Genomic DNA, 20969 nt, shown 5'->3' on the forward strand with positions numbered 1-20969 from the left:
TTCAAAACCACATTACTAAGTTTTGTTTGACCTCATCTAATCAATAAATGAAGAAAAAAGTTTCTTAAAATTAAAAGTTGATTTCAGAGGTGGGATTTGAACCACTTGTAAACGGTGAAGAAAAAGCATTTTGCCGAAACCCGGGATTGGACCAGGGACGTTTAGATGTTCAGTCTAACGCTCTCCCAACTGCGCTATTTCGGCCATATCTATACATTTTCTGGGGGGTTTGACACTCTGCAAATGTCAAGTGTCACACCTTGAGGGATATATTATAATTTTTCATTTGACTGTTTTTTGAAGCATGATTTCTATTTGAAACACCTTCCATTTTGCTGTACATATTTAATAACATTCATTAACTATTTGTGAATGAGTAGAAAAAGACAGCAATTTTGCCATTGAATTTTTACATTTTCAGTTTGTCTCCATGCACCAGTATAATTCTGATCCTGTGCTTCTAGAATAGGTCATGGTCGCACATAAAACACAATTTGCATGCATAATGTTACATCAAGTTTTATTTTTTATGAGATGCAAACAATTGGAGCAAAATAGAGACAAAAATTTAGAGAAAATATTTTATTGATTGTTAATGTTAAAAGTGAGACCATTTGTCCCAAAATGTGCTGAAACATGTCAGAATGACATGGGCATTTCACATTTTTTAAACTATGATTACCTACTTGTTAAGTTTTTGTTTATTAAGTATCGTTATGGTCTATTGATGTATGAGGTGAAAACTATGAAAGTAGACTTACCAGCAAATCCGTTTCTAGATATATTTCATGACAGCACTGTAGAAGGTTGATTCCCTACCCTAATAGGGACAGAGAACACAAAGAGGTGAAATAGTCCCTCCTCATTGACTGTCCAAAGGATTTTTCTAGTGCCAAAAGAACAACAGACATATGCACAAAAAATCTGTTTGATGTTCCTAGAGTTCTTTTTTGAGAGGACAAATTCAGATTCACTCCAAAGACTCTCAGGAAATTTTTCAAAACCACATTACTAAGTTTTGTTTGACCTCATCTAATCAATAAATGAAGAAAAAAGTTTCTTGAAATTAAAAGTTGATGTCAGAGGTGGGATTTGAACCACTTGTAAACGGTGAAGAAAAAGCATTTTGCCGAAACCCGGGATTGGACCAGGGACCTTTAGATCTTCAGTCTAACGCTCTCCCAACTGAGCTATTTCGGCCATATCTATACATTTTCTGGGGGGTTTGACACTCTGCAAATGTCAAGTGTCACACCTGGAGGGATATATTATGATTTTTCATTTGACTGTTTTTTGAAGCATGATTTCTATTTGAAACGCCTTCCATTTTGCTGTACATATTTAATAACATTCATTAACTATTTGTGAATGAGTAGAAAAAGACAGCAATTTTGCCATTGAAGTTTTACATTTTCAGTTTGTCTCCATGCACCAGTATAATTCTAACCCTGTGCTTCTAGAATAGGTCATGGTCGCACATAAAACACAATTTGCATGCATAATGTTACATCAAGATTTATTTTTTATGAGATGCAAACAATTGGAGCAAAATAGAGACAAAAATTTAGAGAAAATATTTTATTGATTGTTAATGTTAAAAGTGAGACCATTTGTCCCAAAATGTGCTGAAACATGTCAGAATGACATGGGCATTTCACATTTTTTAAACTATGATTAACTACTTGTTAAGTTTTTGTTTATTAAGTATCGTTATGGTCTATTGATGTATGAGGTGAAAACTATGAAAGTAGACTTACCAGCAAATCCGTTTCTAGATATATTTCATGACAGTACTGTAGAAGGTTGATTCCCTACCCTAATAGGGACAGAGAACACAAAGAGGTGAAATAGTCCCTCCTCATTGACTGTCCAAAGGATTTTTCTAGTGCCAAAAGAACAACAGACATATGCACAAAAAATCTGTTTGATGTTCCTAGAGTTCTTTTTTGAGAGGACAAATTCAGATTCACTCCAAAGACTCTCAGGAAATTTTTCAAAACCACATTACTAAGTTTTGTTTGACCTCATCTAATCAATAAATGAAGATAAAGTTTCTTGAAATTAAATGTTGATGTCAGAAGTGGGATTTGAACACACAACTCCACCTGAATGCAGCGCCTTAGACCGCTCGGCCATCCTGACTTTGATATGCAATTGGAACTTAACTCCTTCCATGCTAGTCAGCAGAAATGTTACCATTCCTTGTGATTAAAAACTTGTCACACCACCCCAAAAAGTCAATAAATAACATTTTTTATATGCGTACTTTTCGTCTGCATTAATTTTTAAACCTCCATTTATTTTGTTTGGATATTAGAAATGTTAGATTTCTCACAAATGCGGTGATGCACCACATTTCTTCAGAAACTACTGTTTGGCCACACAGCAGGGCTTTGAAAGGAAGAGCCCTATTTGGGTTTTGCAATGCAGATTTTGCAGGAATACCTTGCAGATGAAATTTGCATAGTACCAAAACAGCGGAAAACCTCCCAAAGTGACCACATTTTAGAAATTATTTTGCACAATGAGTTAATCAACACCTGCAATTACTATTGTCAGCCTATAGGTGTTTTCACTCTGAACCATCCAGCATTGCAAGTATGCCAGTTTAGTGCCCAGCTTTTGCTTGCAGAGACAAGCAACCCATACATTTTTAAGTGGGCTCTACTCACTGGAGCAATGTCAAATATGTAGATGCTTTGTCTCACCATTAAAGTAGAAACCTCCTATATTTCAAATTAAAGATGACGGACCTGTGTGGAGCTTGTGTTTTTTGCCTTTTTGACTTTGTCCACAGCATATTTTTTAAGGACATTTGTCTCAGTAATGCCTCAGTGTTTCAAAGTCAAACAAGCTGACTATAATCATTCAGCTAGTGTCTGATAAGTGCTGTCTGTTTCAGCTATCAGGTTACCTTTTAATCCTCTTACAGCTAAGTCAATCTGAAATAAAACAAAATAGAGGAAAAATTACTAAAAAACATTCATGTGTTCAAAAGGAAAAAGTTACCGTTTCTCAAATTTTTAACATTTTGTTTTCTGTAGATAGTTAAGATTTTTAGGCCTTTTGATCATGATCAGTCCATGTGCTTTGTTTAATATCTCCTTAAAATGTAAACGGTGAAGAAAAAGCATTTTGCCGAAACCAGGGATTGGACCAGGGACCTTTAGAGCTTCAGTCTAACGCTCTCCCAACTGAGCTATTTCGGCCATATCTATACATTTTCTGGGGGGTTTGACACTCTGCAAATGTCAAGTGTCACACCTGGAGGGATATATTATAATTTTTCATTTGACTGTTTTTTGAAGCATGATTTCTATTTGAAACGCCTTCCATTTTGCTGTACATATTTAATAACATTCATTAACTATTTGTGAATGAGTAGAAAAAGACAGCAATTTTGCCATTGAATTTTTACATTTTCAGTTTGTCTCCATGCACCAGTATAATTCTGACCCTGTGCTTCTAGAATAGGTCATGGTCGCACATAAAACACAATTTGCATGCATAATGTTACATCAAGTTTTATTTTTTATGAGATGCAAACAATTGGAGCAAAAAAGAGACAACAATTTAGAGAAAATATTTTATTGATTGTTAATGTTAAAAGTGAGACCATTTGTCCCAAAATGTGCTGAAACATGTCAGAATGACATGGGCATTTCACATTTTTGAAACTATGATTACCTACTTGTTAAGTTTTTGTTTATTAAGTATCGTTATGGTCTATTGATGTATGAGGTGAAAACTATGAAAGTAGACTTACCAGCAAATCCGTTTCTAGATATATTTCATGACAGCACTGTAGAAGGTTGATTCCCTACCCTAATAGGGACAGAGAACACAAAGAGGTGAAATAGTCCCTCCTCATTGACTGTCCAAAGGATTTTTCTAGTGCTAAAAGAACAACAGACATATGCACAAAAAATCTGTTTGATGTTCCTTTGATGTTTTTTGAGAGAACAAATTCAGATTCACTCCAAAGACTCTCAGGAAATTTTTCAAAACCACATTACTAAGTTTTGTTTGACCTCATCTAATCAATAAATGAAGAAAAAAGTATCTTGAAATTAAATGTTGATGCCAGAATTGGGATTTGAACCCACGTCTTCAGGGGAGACTGCGACCTGAACGCAGCACCTTAGACCGCTCAGCCATCCTGACTTCGATATGCAATTGGAACTTAACTCCTTCCATGCTAGTCAGCAGAAATGTTACCATTCCTTGTGATTAAAAACTTGTCACACCACCCCAAAAAAGTCAATAAATAACATTTTTTATATGCGTACTTTTCGTCTGTATTAATTTTTAAACCTCCATTTATTTTGTTTGGATATTAGAAATGTTAGATTTCTCACAAATGCGGTGATGCACCACATTTCTTCAGAAACTACTGTTTGGCCACACAGCAGGGCTTTGAAAGGAAGAGCCCTATTTGGGTTTTGCAATGCAGATTTTGCAGGAATACCTTGCAGATGAAATTTGCAGAGTACAAAAACAGCAGAAAACCTCCCAAAGTGACCACATTTTAGAAATTATTTTGCACAATGAGTTAATCAACACCTGCAATTACTATTGTCAGCCTATAGGTGTTTTCACTCTGAACCATCCAGCATTGCAAGTATGCCAGTTTAGTGCCCAGCTTTTGCTTGCAGAGACAAGCAACCCATACATTTTTAAGTGGGCTCTACTCACTGGAGCAATGTCAAATATGTAGATGCTTTGTCTCACCATTAAAGTAGAAACCTCCTATATTTCAAATTTAAGATGATGGACCTGTGTGGAGCTTGTGTTTTTTGCCTTTTTGACTTTGTCCACAGCATATTTTTTAAGGACATTTGTCTCAGTAATGCCTCAGTGTTTCAAAGTCAAACAAGCTGACTATAATCATTCAGCTAGTGTCTGATAAGTGCTGTCTGTTTCAGCTATCAGGTTACCTTTTAATCCTCTTACAGCTAAGTCAATCTGAAATAAAACAAAATAGAGGAAAAATTACTAAAAAACATTCATGTGTTCAAAAGGAAAGTTACCGTTTCTCAAATTTTTAACATTTTGTTTTCTGTAGATAGTTAAGATTTTTAGGCCTTTTGATCATGATCAGTCCATGTGCTTTGTTTAATATCTCCTTAAAATGTAAACGGTGAAGAAAAAGCATTTTGCCGAAACCAGGGACCTTTAGATCTTCAGTCTAACGCTCTCCCAACTGAGCTATTTCGTCCATATCTATACATTTGCTGGGGGGTTTGACACTCTGCAAATGTCAAGTGTCACACCTGGAGGGATATATTATAATTTTTCATTTGACTGTTTTTTGAAGCATGATTTCTATTTGAAACGCCTTCCATTTTGCTGTACATATTTAATAACATTCATTAACTATTTGTGAATGAGTAGAAAAAGACAGCAATTTTGCCATTGAATTTTTACATTTTCAGTTTGTCTCCATGCACCAGTATAATTCTGACCCTGTGCTTCTAGAATAGGTCATGGTCGCACATAAAACACAATTTGCATGCATAATGTTACATCAAGTTTTATTTTTTATGAGATGCAAACAATTGGAGCAAAATAGAGACAAAAATTTAGAGAAAATATTTTATTGATTGTTAAAAGTGAGACCATTTGTCCCAAAATGTGCTGAAACATGTCAGAATGACATGGGCATTTCACATTTTTTAAACTATGATTACCTACTTGTTAAGTTTTTGTTTATTAAGTATCGTTATGGTCTATTGATGTATGAGGTGAAAACTATGAAAGTAGACTTACCAGCAAATCCGTTTCTAGATATATTTCATGACAGCACTGTAGAAGGTTGATTCCCTACCCTAATAGGGACAGAGAACACAAAGAGGTGAAATAGTCCCTCCTCATTGACTGTCCAAAGGATTTTTCTAGTGCCAAAAGAACAACAGACATATGCACAAAAAATCTGTTTGATGTTCCTAGAGTTCTTTTTTGAGAGGACAAATTCAGATTCACTCCAAAGACTCTCAGGAAATTTTTCAAAACCACATTACTAAGTTTTGTTTGACCTCATCTAATCAATAAATGAAGATAAAGTTTCTTGAAATTAAATGTTGATGTCAGAAGTGGGATTTGAACCCACTCCTCCAGGGGAGACACGCAGCGCCTTAGACCGCTCGGCCATCCTGACTTTGATATGCAATTGGAACTTAACTCCTTCCATGCTAGTCAGCAGAAATGTTACCATTTTTTGTGATTACAAACTTGTCACACCACCCCAAAAAAGTCAATAAATAACATTTTTTATATGCGTACTTTTCATCTGCATTAATTTTTAAACCTCCATTTATTTTGTTTGGATATTAGAAATGTTAGATTTCTCACAAATGCGGTGATGCACCACATTTCTTCAGAAACTACTGTTTGGCCACACAGCAGGGCTTTGAAAGGAAGAGCCCTATTTGGGTTTTGCAATGCAGATTTTGCAGGAATACCTTGCAGATGAAATTTGCAGAGTACCAAAACAGCAGAAAACCTCCCAAAGTGACCACATTTTAGAAATTATTTTGCACAATGAGTTAATCAACACCTGCAATTACTATTGTCAGCCTATAGGTGTTTTCACTCTGAACCATCCAGCATTGCAAGTATGCCAGTTTAGTGCCCAGCTTTTGCTTGCAGAGGCAAGCAACCCATACATTTTTAAGTGGGCTCTACTCACTGGAGCAATGTCAAATATGTAGATGCTTTGTCTCACCATTAAAGTAGAAACCTCCTATATTTCAAATTAAAGATGACGGACCTGTGTGGAGCTTGTGTTTTTTGCCTTTTTGACTTTGTCCACAGCATATTTTTTAAGGACATTTGTCTCAGTAATGCCTCAGTGTTTCAAAGTCAAACAAGCTGACTATAATCATTCAGCTAGTGTCTGATAAGTGCTGTCTGTTTCAGCTATCAGGTTACCTTTTAATCCTCTTACAGCTAAGTCAATCTGAAATAAAACAAAATAGAGGAAAAATTACTAAAAACATTCATGTGTTCAAAAGGAAAAAGTTACCGTTTCTCAAATTTTTAACATTTTGTTTTCTGTAGATAGTTAAGATTTTTAGGCCTTTTGATCATGATCAGTCCATGTGCTTTGTTTAATATCTCCTTAAAATGTAAACGGTGAAGAAAAAGCATTTTGCCGAAACCAGGGACCTTTAGATCTTCAGTCTAACGCTCTCCCAACTGAGCTATTTCGGCCATATCTATACATTTTCTTGGGGGTTTGACACTCTGCAAATGTCAAGTGTCACACCTGGAGGGATATATTATAATTTTTCATTTGACTGTTTTTTGAAGCATGATTTCTATTTGAAACGCCTTCCATTTTGCTGTACATATTTAATAACATTCATTAACTATTTGTGAATGAGTAGAAAAAGACAGCAATTTTGCCATTGAATTTTTACATTTTCAGTTTGTCTCCATGCACCAGTATAATTCTGACCCTGTGCTTCTAGAATAGGTCATGGTCGCACATAAAACACAATTTGCATGCATAATGTTACATCAAGTTTTATTTTTTATGAGATGCAAACAATTGGAGCAAAAAAGAGACAAAAATTTAGAGAAAATATTTTATTGATTGTTAAAAGTGAGACCATTTGTCCCAAAATGTGCTGAAACATGTCAGAATGACATGGGCAATTCACATTTTTTAAACTATGATTACCTACTTGTTAAGTTTTTGTTTATTAAGTATCGTTATGGTCTATTGATGTATGAGGTGAAAACTATGAAAGTAGACTTACCAGCAAATCCGTTTCTAGATATATTTCATGACAGCACTGTAGAAGGTTGATTCCCTACCCTAATAGGGACAGAGAACACAAAGAGGTGAAATAGTCCCTCCTCATTGACTGTCCAAAGGATTTTTCTAGTGCCAAAAGAACAACAGACATATGCACAAAAAATCTGTTTGATGTTCCTAGAGTTCTTTTTTGAGAGGAAAAATTCAGATTCACTCCAAAGACTCTCAGGAAATTTTTCAAAACCACATTACTAAGTTTTGTTTGACCTCATCTAATCAATAAATGAAGAAAAAAGTTTCTTAAAATTAAAAGTTGATTTCAGAGGTGGGATTTGAACCACTTGTAAACGGTGAAGAAAAAGCATTTTGCCGAAACCCGGGATTGGACCAGGGACGTTTAGATGTTCAGTCTAACGCTCTCCCAACTGCGCTATTTCGGCCATATCTATACATTTTCTGGGGGGTTTGACACTCTGCAAATGTCAAGTGTCACACCTTGAGGGATATATTATAATTTTTCATTTGACTGTTTTTTGAAGCATGATTTCTATTTGAAACACCTTCCATTTTGCTGTACATATTTAATAACATTCATTAACTATTTGTGAATGAGTAGAAAAAGACAGCAATTTTGCCATTGAATTTTTACATTTTCAGTTTGTCTCCATGCACCAGTATAATTCTGATCCTGTGCTTCTAGAATAGGTCATGGTCGCACATAAAACACAATTTGCATGCATAATGTTACATCAAGTTTTATTTTTTATGAGATGCAAACAATTGGAGCAAAATAGAGACAAAAATTTAGAGAAAATATTTTATTGATTGTTAATGTTAAAAGTGAGACCATTTGTCCCAAAATGTGCTGAAACATGTCAGAATGACATGGGCATTTCACATTTTTTAAACTATGATTACCTACTTGTTAAGTTTTTGTTTATTAAGTATCGTTATGGTCTATTGATGTATGAGGTGAAAACTATGAAAGTAGACTTACCAGCAAATCCGTTTCTAGATATATTTCATGACAGCACTGTAGAAGGTTGATTCCCTACCCTAATAGGGACAGAGAACACAAAGAGGTGAAATAGTCCCTCCTCATTGACTGTCCAAAGGATTTTTCTAGTGCCAAAAGAACAACAGACATATGCACAAAAAATCTGTTTGATGTTCCTAGAGTTCTTTTTTGAGAGGACAAATTCAGATTCACTCCAAAGACTCTCAGGAAATTTTTCAAAACCACATTACTAAGTTTTGTTTGACCTCATCTAATCAATAAATGAAGAAAAAAGTTTCTTGAAATTAAAAGTTGATGTCAGAGGTGGGATTTGAACCACTTGTAAACGGTGAAGAAAAAGCATTTTGCCGAAACCCGGGATTGGACCAGGGACCTTTAGATCTTCAGTCTAACGCTCTCCCAACTGAGCTATTTCGGCCATATCTATACATTTTCTGGGGGGTTTGACACTCTGCAAATGTCAAGTGTCACACCTGGAGGGATATATTATGATTTTTCATTTGACTGTTTTTTGAAGCATGATTTCTATTTGAAACGCCTTCCATTTTGCTGTACATATTTAATAACATTCATTAACTATTTGTGAATGAGTAGAAAAAGACAGCAATTTTGCCATTGAAGTTTTACATTTTCAGTTTGTCTCCATGCACCAGTATAATTCTAACCCTGTGCTTCTAGAATAGGTCATGGTCGCACATAAAACACAATTTGCATGCATAATGTTACATCAAGATTTATTTTTTATGAGATGCAAACAATTGGAGCAAAATAGAGACAAAAATTTAGAGAAAATATTTTATTGATTGTTAATGTTAAAAGTGAGACCATTTGTCCCAAAATGTGCTGAAACATGTCAGAATGACATGGGCATTTCACATTTTTTAAACTATGATTAACTACTTGTTAAGTTTTTGTTTATTAAGTATCGTTATGGTCTATTGATGTATGAGGTGAAAACTATGAAAGTAGACTTACCAGCAAATCCGTTTCTAGATATATTTCATGACAGTACTGTAGAAGGTTGATTCCCTACCCTAATAGGGACAGAGAACACAAAGAGGTGAAATAGTCCCTCCTCATTGACTGTCCAAAGGATTTTTCTAGTGCCAAAAGAACAACAGACATATGCACAAAAAATCTGTTTGATGTTCCTAGAGTTCTTTTTTGAGAGGACAAATTCAGATTCACTCCAAAGACTCTCAGGAAATTTTTCAAAACCACATTACTAAGTTTTGTTTGACCTCATCTAATCAATAAATGAAGATAAAGTTTCTTGAAATTAAATGTTGATGTCAGAAGTGGGATTTGAACACACAACTCCACCTGAATGCAGCGCCTTAGACCGCTCGGCCATCCTGACTTTGATATGCAATTGGAACTTAACTCCTTCCATGCTAGTCAGCAGAAATGTTACCATTCCTTGTGATTAAAAACTTGTCACACCACCCCAAAAAGTCAATAAATAACATTTTTTATATGCGTACTTTTCGTCTGCATTAATTTTTAAACCTCCATTTATTTTGTTTGGATATTAGAAATGTTAGATTTCTCACAAATGCGGTGATGCACCACATTTCTTCAGAAACTACTGTTTGGCCACACAGCAGGGATTTGAAAGGAAGAGCCCTATTTGGGTTTTGCAATGCAGATTTTGCAGGAATACCTTGCAGATGAAATTTGCAGAGTACCAAAACAGCGGAAAACCTCCCAAAGTGACCACATTTTAGAAATTATTTTGCACAATGAGTTAATCAACACCTGCAATTACTATTGTCAGCCTATAGGTGTTTTCACTCTGAACCATCCAGCATTGCAAGTATGCCAGTTTAGTGCCCAGCTTTTGCTTGCAGAGACAAGCAACCCATACATTTTTAAGTGGGCTCTACTCACTGGAGCAATGTCAAATATGTAGATGCTTTGTCTCACCATTAAAGTAGAAACCTCCTATATTTCAAATTAAAGATGACGGACCTGTGTGGAGCTTGTGTTTTTTGCCTTTTTGACTTTGTCCACAGCATATTTTTTAAGGACATTTGTCTCAGTAATGCCTCAGTGTTTCAAAGTCAAACAAGCTGACTATAATCATTCAGCTAGTGTCTGATAAGTGCTGTCTGTTTCAGCTATCAGGTTACCTTTTAATCCTCTTACAGCTAAGTCAATCTGAAATAAAACAAAATAGAGGAAAAATTACTAAAAAACATTCATGTGTTCAAAAGGAAAAAGTTACCGTTTCTCAAATTTTTAACATTTTGTTTTCTGTAGATAGTTAAGATTTTTAGGCCTTTTGATCATGATCAGTCCATGTGCTTTGTTTAATATCTCCTTAAAATGTAAACGGTGAAGAAAAAGCATTTTGCCAAAACCCGGGATTGGACCAGGGACCTTTAGATCTTAAGTCTAACGCTCTCCCAACTGAGCTATTTCGGCCATATCTATACATTTTCTGGGGGGTTTGACACTCTGCAAATGTCAAGTGTCACACCTGGAGGGATATATTATAATTTTTCATTTGACTGTTTTTTGAAGCATGATTTCTATTTGAAACGCCTTCCATTTTGCTGTACATATTTAATAACATTCATTAACTATTTGTGAATGAGTAGAAAAAGACAGCAATTTTGCCATTGAATTTTTACATTTTCAGTTTGTCTCCATGCACCAGTATAATTCTGACCCTGTGCTTCTAGAATAGGTCATGGTCGCACATAAAACACAATTTGCATGCATAATGTTACATTAAGTTTTATTTTTTATGAGATGCAAACAATTGGAGCAAAAAAGAGACAAAAATTTAGAGAAAATATTATATTGATTGGTAATGTTAAAAGTGAGACCATTTGTCCCAAAATGTGCTGAAACATGTCAGAATGACATGGGCATTTCACATTTTTTAAACTATGATTACCTACTTGTTAAATTTTTGTTTATTAAGTATCGTTATGGTCTATTGATGTATGAGGTGAAAACTATGAAAGTAGACTTACCAGCAAATCCGTTTCTAGATATATTTCATGACAGCACTGTAGAAGGTTGATTCCCTACCCTAATAGGGACAGAGAACACAAAGAGGTGAAATAGTCCCTCCTCATTGACTGTCCAAAGGATTTTTCTAGTGCCAAAAGAACAACAGACATATGCACAAAAAATCTGTTTGATGTTCCTAGAGTTCTTTTTTGAGAGGACAAATTCAGATTCACTCCAAAGACTCTCAGGAAATTTTTCAAAACCACATTACTAAGTTTTGTTTGACCTCATCTAATCAATAAATGAAGATAAAGTTTCTTGAAATTAAATGTTGATGTCAGAAGTGGGAGCCTGCGACCTGAACGCAGCGCCTTAGACCGCTCGGCCATCCTGACTTCGATATGCAATTGGAACTTAACTCCTTCCATGCTAGTCAGCAGAAATGTTACCATTTCTTGTGATTAAAAACTTGTCACACCACCCCAAAAAAGTCAATAAATAACATTTTTTATATGCGTACTTTTCGTCTGCATTAATTTTTAAACCTCCATTTATTTTGTTTGGATATTAGAAATGTTAGATTTCTCACAAATGCGGTGATGCACCACATTTCTTCAGAAACTACTGTTTGGCCACACAGCAGGGCTTTGAAAGGAAGAGCCCTATTTGGGTTTTGCAATGCAGATTTTGCAGGAATACCTTGCAGATGAAATTTGCAGAGTACCAAAACAGCAGAAAACCTCCCAAAGTGACCACATTTTAGAAATTATTTTGCACAATGAGTTAATCAACACCTGCAATTACTATTGTCAGCCTATAGGTGTTTTCACTCTGAACCATCCAGCATTGCAAGTATGCCAGTTTAGTGCCCAGCTTTTGCTTGCAGAGACAAGCAACCCATACATTTTTAAGTGGGCTCTACTCACTGGAGCAATGTCAAATATGTAGATGCTTTGTCTCACCATTAAAGTAGAAACCTCCTATATTTCAAATTAAAGATGACGGACCTGTGTGGAGCTTGTGTTTTTTGCCTTTTTGACTTTGTCCACAGCATATTTTTTAAGGACATTTGTCTCAGTAATGCCTCAGTGTTTCAAAGTCAAACAAGCTGACTATAATCATTCAGCTAGTGTCTGATAAGTGCTGTCTGTTTCAGCTATCAGGTTACCTTTTAATCTTCTTACAGCTAAGTCAATCTGAAATAAAACAAAATAGAGGAAAAATTACTAAAAAACATTCATGTGTTCAAAAGGAAAAAGTTACCGTTTCTCAAATTTTTAACATTTTGTTTTCTGTAGATAGTTAAGATTTTTAGGCCTTTTGATCATGATCAGTCCATTTGCTTTGTTTAATATCTCCTTAAAATGTAAACGGTGAAGAAAAAGCATTTTGCGAAAACCCGGGATCTTTAGATCTTCAGTCTAACGCTCTCGCAACTGAGCTATTTCGGCCATATCGATACATTTTCTGGTGGGTTTGACACTCTGCAAATGTCAAGTGTCACACCTGGAGGGATATATTATAATTTTTCATTTGACTGTTTTTTGAAGCATGATTTCTATTTGAAACGCCTTCCATTTTGCTGCACATATTTAATAACATTCATTAACTATTTGTGAATGAGTAGAAAAAGACAGCAATTTTGCCATTGAATTTTTACATTTTCAGTTTGTCTCCATGCACCAGTATAATTCTGACCCCCTGTTTCTAGAATAGGTCATGGTCGCAAATAAAACACAATTTGCATGCATAATGTTACATCAAGTTTTATTTTTTATGAGATGCAAACAATTGGAGCAAAAAAGAGACAAAAATTTAGAGAAAATATTTTATTGATTGTTAATGTTAAAAGTGAGACCATTTGTCCCAAAATGTGCTGAAACATGTCAGAATGACATGGGCATTTCACATTTTTTAAACTATGATTAGCTACTTGTTACGTTTTTGTTTATTAAGTATCGTTATGGTCTATTGATGTATGAGGTGAAAACTATGAAAGTAGACTTACCAGCAAATCCGTTTCTAGATATATTTCATGACAGCACTGTAGAAGGTTGATTCCCTACCCTAATAGGGACAGAGAACACAAAGAGGTGAAATAGTCCCTCCTCATTGACTGTCCAAAGGATTTTTCTAGTGCCAAAAGAACAACAGACATATGCACAAAAAATCTGTTTGATGTTCCTAGAGTTCTTTTTTGAGAGGACAAATTCAGATTCACTCCAAAGACTCTCAGGAAATTTTTCAAAACCACATTACTAAGTTTTGTTTGACCTCATCTAATCAATAAATGAAGAAAAAAGTTTCTTGAAATTAAAAGTTGATGTCAGAGGTGGGATTTGAACCACTTGTAAACGGTGAAGAAAAAGCATTTTGCCAAAACCCGGGATTGGACCAGGGACCTTTAGATCTTCAGTCTAACGCTCTCCCAACTGAGCTATTTCGGCCATATCTATACATTTTCTGGGGGGTTTGACACTCTGCAAATGTCAAGTGTCACACCTGGAGGGATATATTATAATTTTTCATTTGACTGTTTTTTGAAGCATGATTTCTATTTGAAACGCCTTCCATTTTGCTGTACATATTTAATAACATTCATTAACTATTTGTGAATGAGTAGAAAAAGACAGCAATTTTGCCATTGAATTTTTACATTTTCAGTTTGTCTCCATGCACCAGTATAATTCTGACCCTGTGCTTCTAGAATAGGTCATGGTCGCACATAAAACACAATTTGCATGCATAATGTTACATCAAGATTTATTTTTATGAGATGCAAACAATTGGAGCAAAATAGAGACAAAAATTTAGAGAAAATATTTTATTGATTGTTAATGTTAAAAGTGAGACCATTTGTCCCAAAATGTGCTGAAACATGTCAGAATGACATGGGCATTTCACATTTTTTAAACTATGATTAACTACTTGTTAAGTTTTTGTTTATTAAGTATCGTTATGGTCTATTGATGTATGAGGTGAAAACTATGAAAGTAGACTTACCAGCAAATCCGTTTCTAGATATATTTCATGACAGCACTGTAGAAGATGATTCCCTACCCTAATAGGGACAGAGAACACAAAGAGGTGAAATAGTCCCTCCTCATTGACTGTCCAAAGGATTTTTCTAGTGCCAAAAGAACAACAGACATATGCACAAAAAATCTGTTTGATGTTCCTAGAGTTCTTTTTTGAGAGGACAAATTCAGATTCACTCCAAAGACTCTCAGGAAATTTTTCAAAACCACATTACTAAGTTTTGTTTGACCTCATCTAATCAATAAATGAAGATAAAGTTTCTTGAAATTAAATGTTGATGTCAGAAGTGGGAGAAGTGGGAGTCTGCGACCTGAACGCAGCGCCTTAGACCGCTCGGCCATCCTGACTTCGATATGCAATTGGAACTTAACTCCTTCCATGCTAGTCAGCAGAAATGTTACCATTTCTTGTGATTAAAAACTTGTCACACCACCCCAAAAAAGTCAATAAATAACATTTTTTATATGCGTACTTTTCGTCTGCATTAATTTTTAAACCTCCATTTATTTTGTTTGGATATTAGAAATGTTAGATTTCTCACAAATGCGGTGATGCGCCACATTTCTTCAGAAACTACTGTTTGGCCACACAGCAGGGCTTTGAAAGGAAGAGCCCTATTTGGGTTTTGCAATGCAGATTTTGCAGGAATACCTTGCAGATGAAATTTGCAGAGTACCAAAACAGCAGAAAACCTCCCAAAGTGACCACATTTTAGAAATTATTTTGCACAATGAGTTAATCAACACCTACAATTACTATTGTCAGCCTATAGGTGTTTTCACTCTGAACCATCCAGCATTGCAAGTATGCCAGTTTAGTGCCCAGCTTTTGCTTGCAGAGACAAGCAACCCATACATTTTTAAGTGGGCTCTACTCACTGGAGCAATGTCAAATATGTAGATGCTTTGTCTCACCATTAAAGTAGAAACCTCCTATATTTCAAATTAAAGATGACGGACCTTTGTGGAGCTTGTGTTTTTTGCCTTTTTGACTTTGTCCACAGCATATTTTTTAAGGACATTTGTCTCAGTAATGCCTCAGTGTTTCAAAGTCAAACAAGCTGACTATAATCATTCAGCTAGTGTCTGATAAGTGCTGACTGTTTCAGCTATCAGGTTACCTTTTAATCCTCTTACAGCTAAGTCAATCTGAAATAAAACAAAATAGAGGAAAAATTACTAAAAAACATTCATGTGTTCAAAAGGAAAAAGTTACCGTTTCTCAAATTTTTAACATTTTGTTTTCTGTAGATAGTTAAGATTTTTAGGCCTTTTGATCATGATCAGTCCATGTGCTTTGTTTAATATCTCCTTAAAATGTAAACGGTGAAGAAAAAGCATTTTGCCAAAACCCGGGATTGGACCAGGGACCTTTAGATCTTCAGTCTAACGCTCTCACAACTGAGCTATTTCGGCCATATCTATACATTTTCTAGTGGGTTTGACACTCTGCAAATGTCAAGTGTCACACCTGGAGGGATATATTATAATTTTTCATTTGACTGTTTTTTGAAGCATGATTTCTATTTGAAACGCCTTCCATTTTGCTGCTCATATTTAATAACATTCATTAACTATTTGTGAATGAGTAGAAAAAGACAGCAATTTTGCCATTGAATTTTTACATTTTCAGTTTGTCTCCATGCACCAGTATAATTCTGACCCCGTGCTTCTAGAATAGGTCATGGTCGCACATAAAACACAATTTGCATGCATAATGTTACATCAAGTTTTATTTTTTATGAGATGCAAACAATTGGAGCAAAAAAGAGACAAAAATTTAGAGAAAATATTTTATTGATTGTTAATGTTAAAAGTGAGACGATTTGTCCCAAAATGTGCTGAAACATGTCAGAATGACATGGGCATTTCACATTTTTTAAACTATGATTAGCTACTTGTTACGTTTTTGTTTATTAAGTATCGTTATGGTCTATTGATGTATGAGGTGAAAAATATGAAAGTAGACTTACCAGCAAATCCGTTTCTAGATATATTTCATGACAGCACTGTAGAAGGTTAATTCCCTACCCTAATAGGGACAGAGAACACAAAGAGGTGAAATAGTCCCTCCTCATTGACTGTCCAAAGGATTTTTCTAGTGCCAAAAGAACAACAGACATATGCACAAAAAATCTGTTTGATGTTCCTAGAGTTCTTTTTTGAGAGGACAAATTCAGATTCACTCCAAAGACTCTCAGGAAATTTTTCAAAACCACATTACTAAGTTTTGTTTGACCTCATCTAATCAATAAATGAAGAAAAAAGTTTCTTGAAATTAAAAGTTGATGTCAGAGGTGGGATTTGAACCACTTGTAAACGGTGAAGAAAAAGCATTTTGCCGAAACCCGGGATTGGACCAGGGACCTTTAGATCTTCAGTCTAACGCTCTCCCAACTGAGCTATTTCGGCCATATCTATACATTTTCTGGGGGGTTTGACACTCTGCAAATGTCAAGTGTCACACCTGGAGGGATATATTATAATTTTTCATTTGACTGTTTTTTGAAGCATGATTTCTATTTGAAACACCTTCCATTTTGCTGTACATATTTAATAACATTCATTAACTATTTGTGAATGAGTAGAAAAAGACAGCAATTTTGCCATTGAATTTTTACATTTTCAGTTTGTCTCCATGCACCAGTATAATTCTGACCCTGTGCTTCTAGAATAGGTCATGGTCGCTCATAAAACAAAATTTGCATGCATAATGTTACATCAAGTTTTATTTTTTATGAGATGCAAACAATTGGAGCAAAAAAGAGACAAAAATTTAGAGAAAATATTTTATTGATTTTTAATGTTAAAAGTGAGACCATTTGTCCCAAAATGTGCTGAAACATGTCAGAATGACATGGGCATTTCACATTTTTTAAACTATGATTACCTACTTGTTACGTTTTTGTTTATTAAGTATCGTTATGGTCTATTGATGTATGAGGTGAAAACTATGAAAGTAGACTTACCAGCAAATCCGTTTCTAGATATATTTCATGACAGCACTGTAGAAGGTTGATTCCCTACCCTAATAGGGACAGAGAACACAAAGAGGTGAAATAGTCCTCATTGACTGTCCAAAGGATTTTTCTAGTGCCAAAAGAACAACAGACATATGCACAAAAAATCTGTTTGATGTTCCTAGAGTTCTTTTTTGAGAGGACAAATTCAGATTCACTCCAAAGACTCTCAGGAAATTTTTCAAAACCACATTACTAAGTTTTGTTTGACCTCATCTAATCAATAAATGAAGTTTCTTGAAATTAAATATTGATGTCAGAAGTGGGATTTGAACCCACGTCTCCAGGGGAGACTGCGACCTGTACGCAGCGCCTTAGACTGCTCCGCCATCCTGACTTCGACATGCAATTGGAACTTAACTCCTTCCATGCTAGTCAGCAGAAATGTTACCATTCCTTGTGATTAAAAACTTGTCACACCACCCCAAAAAAGTCAACAAATAACATTTTTTATATGCGTACTTTTCGTCTGCATTAATTTTTAAACCTCCATTTATTTTGTTTGGATATTAGAAATGTTAGATTTCTCACAAATGCGGTGATGCACCACATTTCTTCAGAAACTACTGTTTGGCCACACAGCAGGGCTTTGAAAGGAAGAGCCCTATTTGGGTTTTGCAATGCAGATTTTGCAGGAATACCTTGCAGATGAAATTTGCAGAGTACCAAAACAGCAGAAAACCTCCCAAAGTGACCACATTTTAGAAATTATTTTGCACAATGAGTTAATCAACACCTGCAATTACTATTGTCAGCCTATAGGTGTTTTCACTCTGAACCATCCAGCATTGCAAGTATGCCAGTTTAGTGCCCAGCTTTTGCTTGCAGAGACAAGCAACCCATACATTTTTAAGTGGGCTCTACTCACTGGAGCAATGTCAAATATGTAGATGCTTTGTCTCACCATTAAAGTAGAAACCTCCTATATTTCAAATTAAAGATGACGGACCTGTGTGGAGCTTGTGTTTTTTGCCTTTTTGACTTTGTCCACAGCATATTTTTTAAGGACATTTGTCTCAGTAACGCCTCAGTGTTTCAAAGTCAAACAAGCTGACTATAATCATTCAGCTAGTGTCTGATAAGTGCTGTCTGTTTCAGCTATCAGGTTACCTTTTAATCCTCTTACAGCTAAGTCAATCTGAAATAAAACAAAATAGAGGAAAAATTACTAAAAAACATTCATGTGTTCAAAAGGAAAAAGTTACCGTTTCTCAAATTTTTAACATTTTGTTTTCTGTAGATAGTTAAGATTTTTAGGCCTTTTACATTAGCTGTAAATAATGAGTCCATGTGCTTTGTTTAATATCTCCTTAAAATGGAAACGGTGAAGAAAAAGGATTTTGCTGAAACCTGGGATTGGACCAGAAACCTTTAGATCTTCAGTCTAACGCTCTCCCAACTGAGCTATTTTGGCCATATCTATGCATTTTCTGGGGGGTTTGACACTCTGCAAATGTCAAGTGTCACACCTGGAGGGATATATTATAATTTTTAATTTGACTGTTTTTTGAAGCATGATTTCTATTTGAAACGCCTTCCATTTTGCTGTACATATTTAATAACATTCATTAACTATTTGTGAATGAGTAGAAAAAGACAGCAATTTTGCCATTGAAGTTTTACATTTTCAGTTTGTCTCCATGCACCAGTATAATTCTGACCCTGTGCTTCTAGAATAGGTCATGGTCGCACATAAAACACAATTTGCATGCATAATGTTACATCAAGATTTATTTTTTATGAGATGCAAACAATTGGAGCAAAATAGAGACAAAAATTTAGAGAAAATATTTTATTGATTGTTAATGTTAAAAGTGAGACCATTTGTCCCAAAATGTGCTGAAACATGTCAGAATGACATGGGCATTTCACATTTTTTAAACTATGATTAACTACTTGTTAAGTTTTTGTTTATTAAGTATCGTTATGGTCTATTGATGTATGAGGTGAAAACTATGAAAGTAGACTTACCAGCAAATCCGTTTCTAGATATATTTCATGACAGCACTGTAGAAGGTTGATTCCCTACCCTAATAGGGACAGAGAACACAAAGAGGTGAAATAGTCCCTCCTCATTGAGTGTCCAAAGGATTTTTCTAGTGCCAAAAGAACAACAGACATATGCACAAAAAATCTGTTTGATGTTCCTAGAGTTCTTTTTTGAGAGGACAAATTCAGATTCACTCCAAAGACTCTCAGGAAATTTTTCAAAACCACATTACTAAGTTTTGTTTGACCTCATCTAATCAATAAATGAAGATAAAGTTTCTTGAAATTAAATGTTGATGTCAGAAGTGGGAGAAGTGGGAGTCTGCGACCTGAACGCAGCGCCTTAGACCGCTCGGCCATCCTGACTTCGATATGCAATTGGAACTTAACTCCTTCCATGCTAGTCAGCAGAAATGTTACCATTTCTTGTGATTAAAAACTTGTCACACCACCCCAAAAAAGTCAATAAATAACATTTTTTATATGCGTACTTTTCGTCTGCATTAATTTTTAAACCTCCATTTATTTTGTTTGGATATTAGAAATGTTAGATTTCTCACAAATGCGGTGATGCGCCACATTTCTTCAGAAACTACTGTTTGGCCACACAGCAGGGCTTTGAAAGGAAGAGCCCTATTTGGGTTTTGCAATGCAGATTTTGCAGGAATACCTTGCAGATGAAATTTGCAGAGTACCAAAACAGCAGAAAACCTCCCAAAGTGACCACATTTTAGAAATTATTTTGCACAATGAGTTAATCAACACCTGCAATTACTATTGTCAGCCTATAGGTGTTTTCACTCTGAACCATCCAGCATTGCAAGTATGCCAGTTTAGTGCCCAGCTTTTGCTTGCAGAGACAAGCAACCCATACATTTTTAAGTGGGCTCTACTCACTGGAGCAATGTCAAATATGTAGATGCTTTGTCTCACCATTAAAGTAGAAACCTCCTATATTTCAAATTAAAGATGACGGACCTGTGTGGAGCTTGTGTTTTTTGCCTTTTTGACTTTGTCCACAGCATATTTTTTAAGGACATTTGTCTCAGTAATGCCTCAGTGTTTCAAAGTCAAACAAGCTGACTATAATCATTCAGCTAGTGTCTGATAAGTGCTGACTGTTTCAGCTATCAGGTTACCTTTTAATCCTCTTACAGCTAAGTCAATCTGAAATAAAA

The 20969-nt window shown here is 35.2% G+C and overlaps 5 non-coding genes across 5 annotated transcripts; all 5 read right to left on the minus strand.

Annotated features, from left to right (window-relative positions):
• Positions 1–1127: 1127 nt before the first annotated feature.
• On the minus strand, positions 1128–1200 carry TRNAF-GAA (transfer RNA phenylalanine (anticodon GAA)). The gene has a single exon. It is a non-coding gene; the product is annotated as a tRNA-Phe (tRNA).
• Positions 1201–9125: 7925 nt separating this feature from the next.
• Positions 9126–9198, minus strand: TRNAF-GAA (transfer RNA phenylalanine (anticodon GAA)). The gene has a single exon. It is a non-coding gene; the product is annotated as a tRNA-Phe (tRNA).
• A 1936-nt stretch (positions 9199–11134) lies between these two features.
• Positions 11135–11207, minus strand: TRNAL-UAA (transfer RNA leucine (anticodon UAA)). The gene has a single exon. It is a non-coding gene; the product is annotated as a tRNA-Leu (tRNA).
• A 2911-nt stretch (positions 11208–14118) lies between these two features.
• TRNAF-GAA (transfer RNA phenylalanine (anticodon GAA)) lies at positions 14119–14191 on the minus strand. The gene has a single exon. It is a non-coding gene; the product is annotated as a tRNA-Phe (tRNA).
• A 2930-nt stretch (positions 14192–17121) lies between these two features.
• On the minus strand, positions 17122–17194 carry TRNAF-GAA (transfer RNA phenylalanine (anticodon GAA)). Its single transcript has one exon. It is a non-coding gene; the product is annotated as a tRNA-Phe (tRNA).
• Positions 17195–20969: the final 3775 nt, after the last annotated feature.

Source organism: Dendrobates tinctorius, unplaced genomic scaffold, assembly GCF_039654945.1.
Source record: "Dendrobates tinctorius isolate UK_male_01 unplaced genomic scaffold, ASM3965494v1 ptg000184l, whole genome shotgun sequence".
In the NCBI taxonomy this organism is placed as follows: domain Eukaryota; kingdom Metazoa; phylum Chordata; class Amphibia; order Anura; family Dendrobatidae; genus Dendrobates; species Dendrobates tinctorius.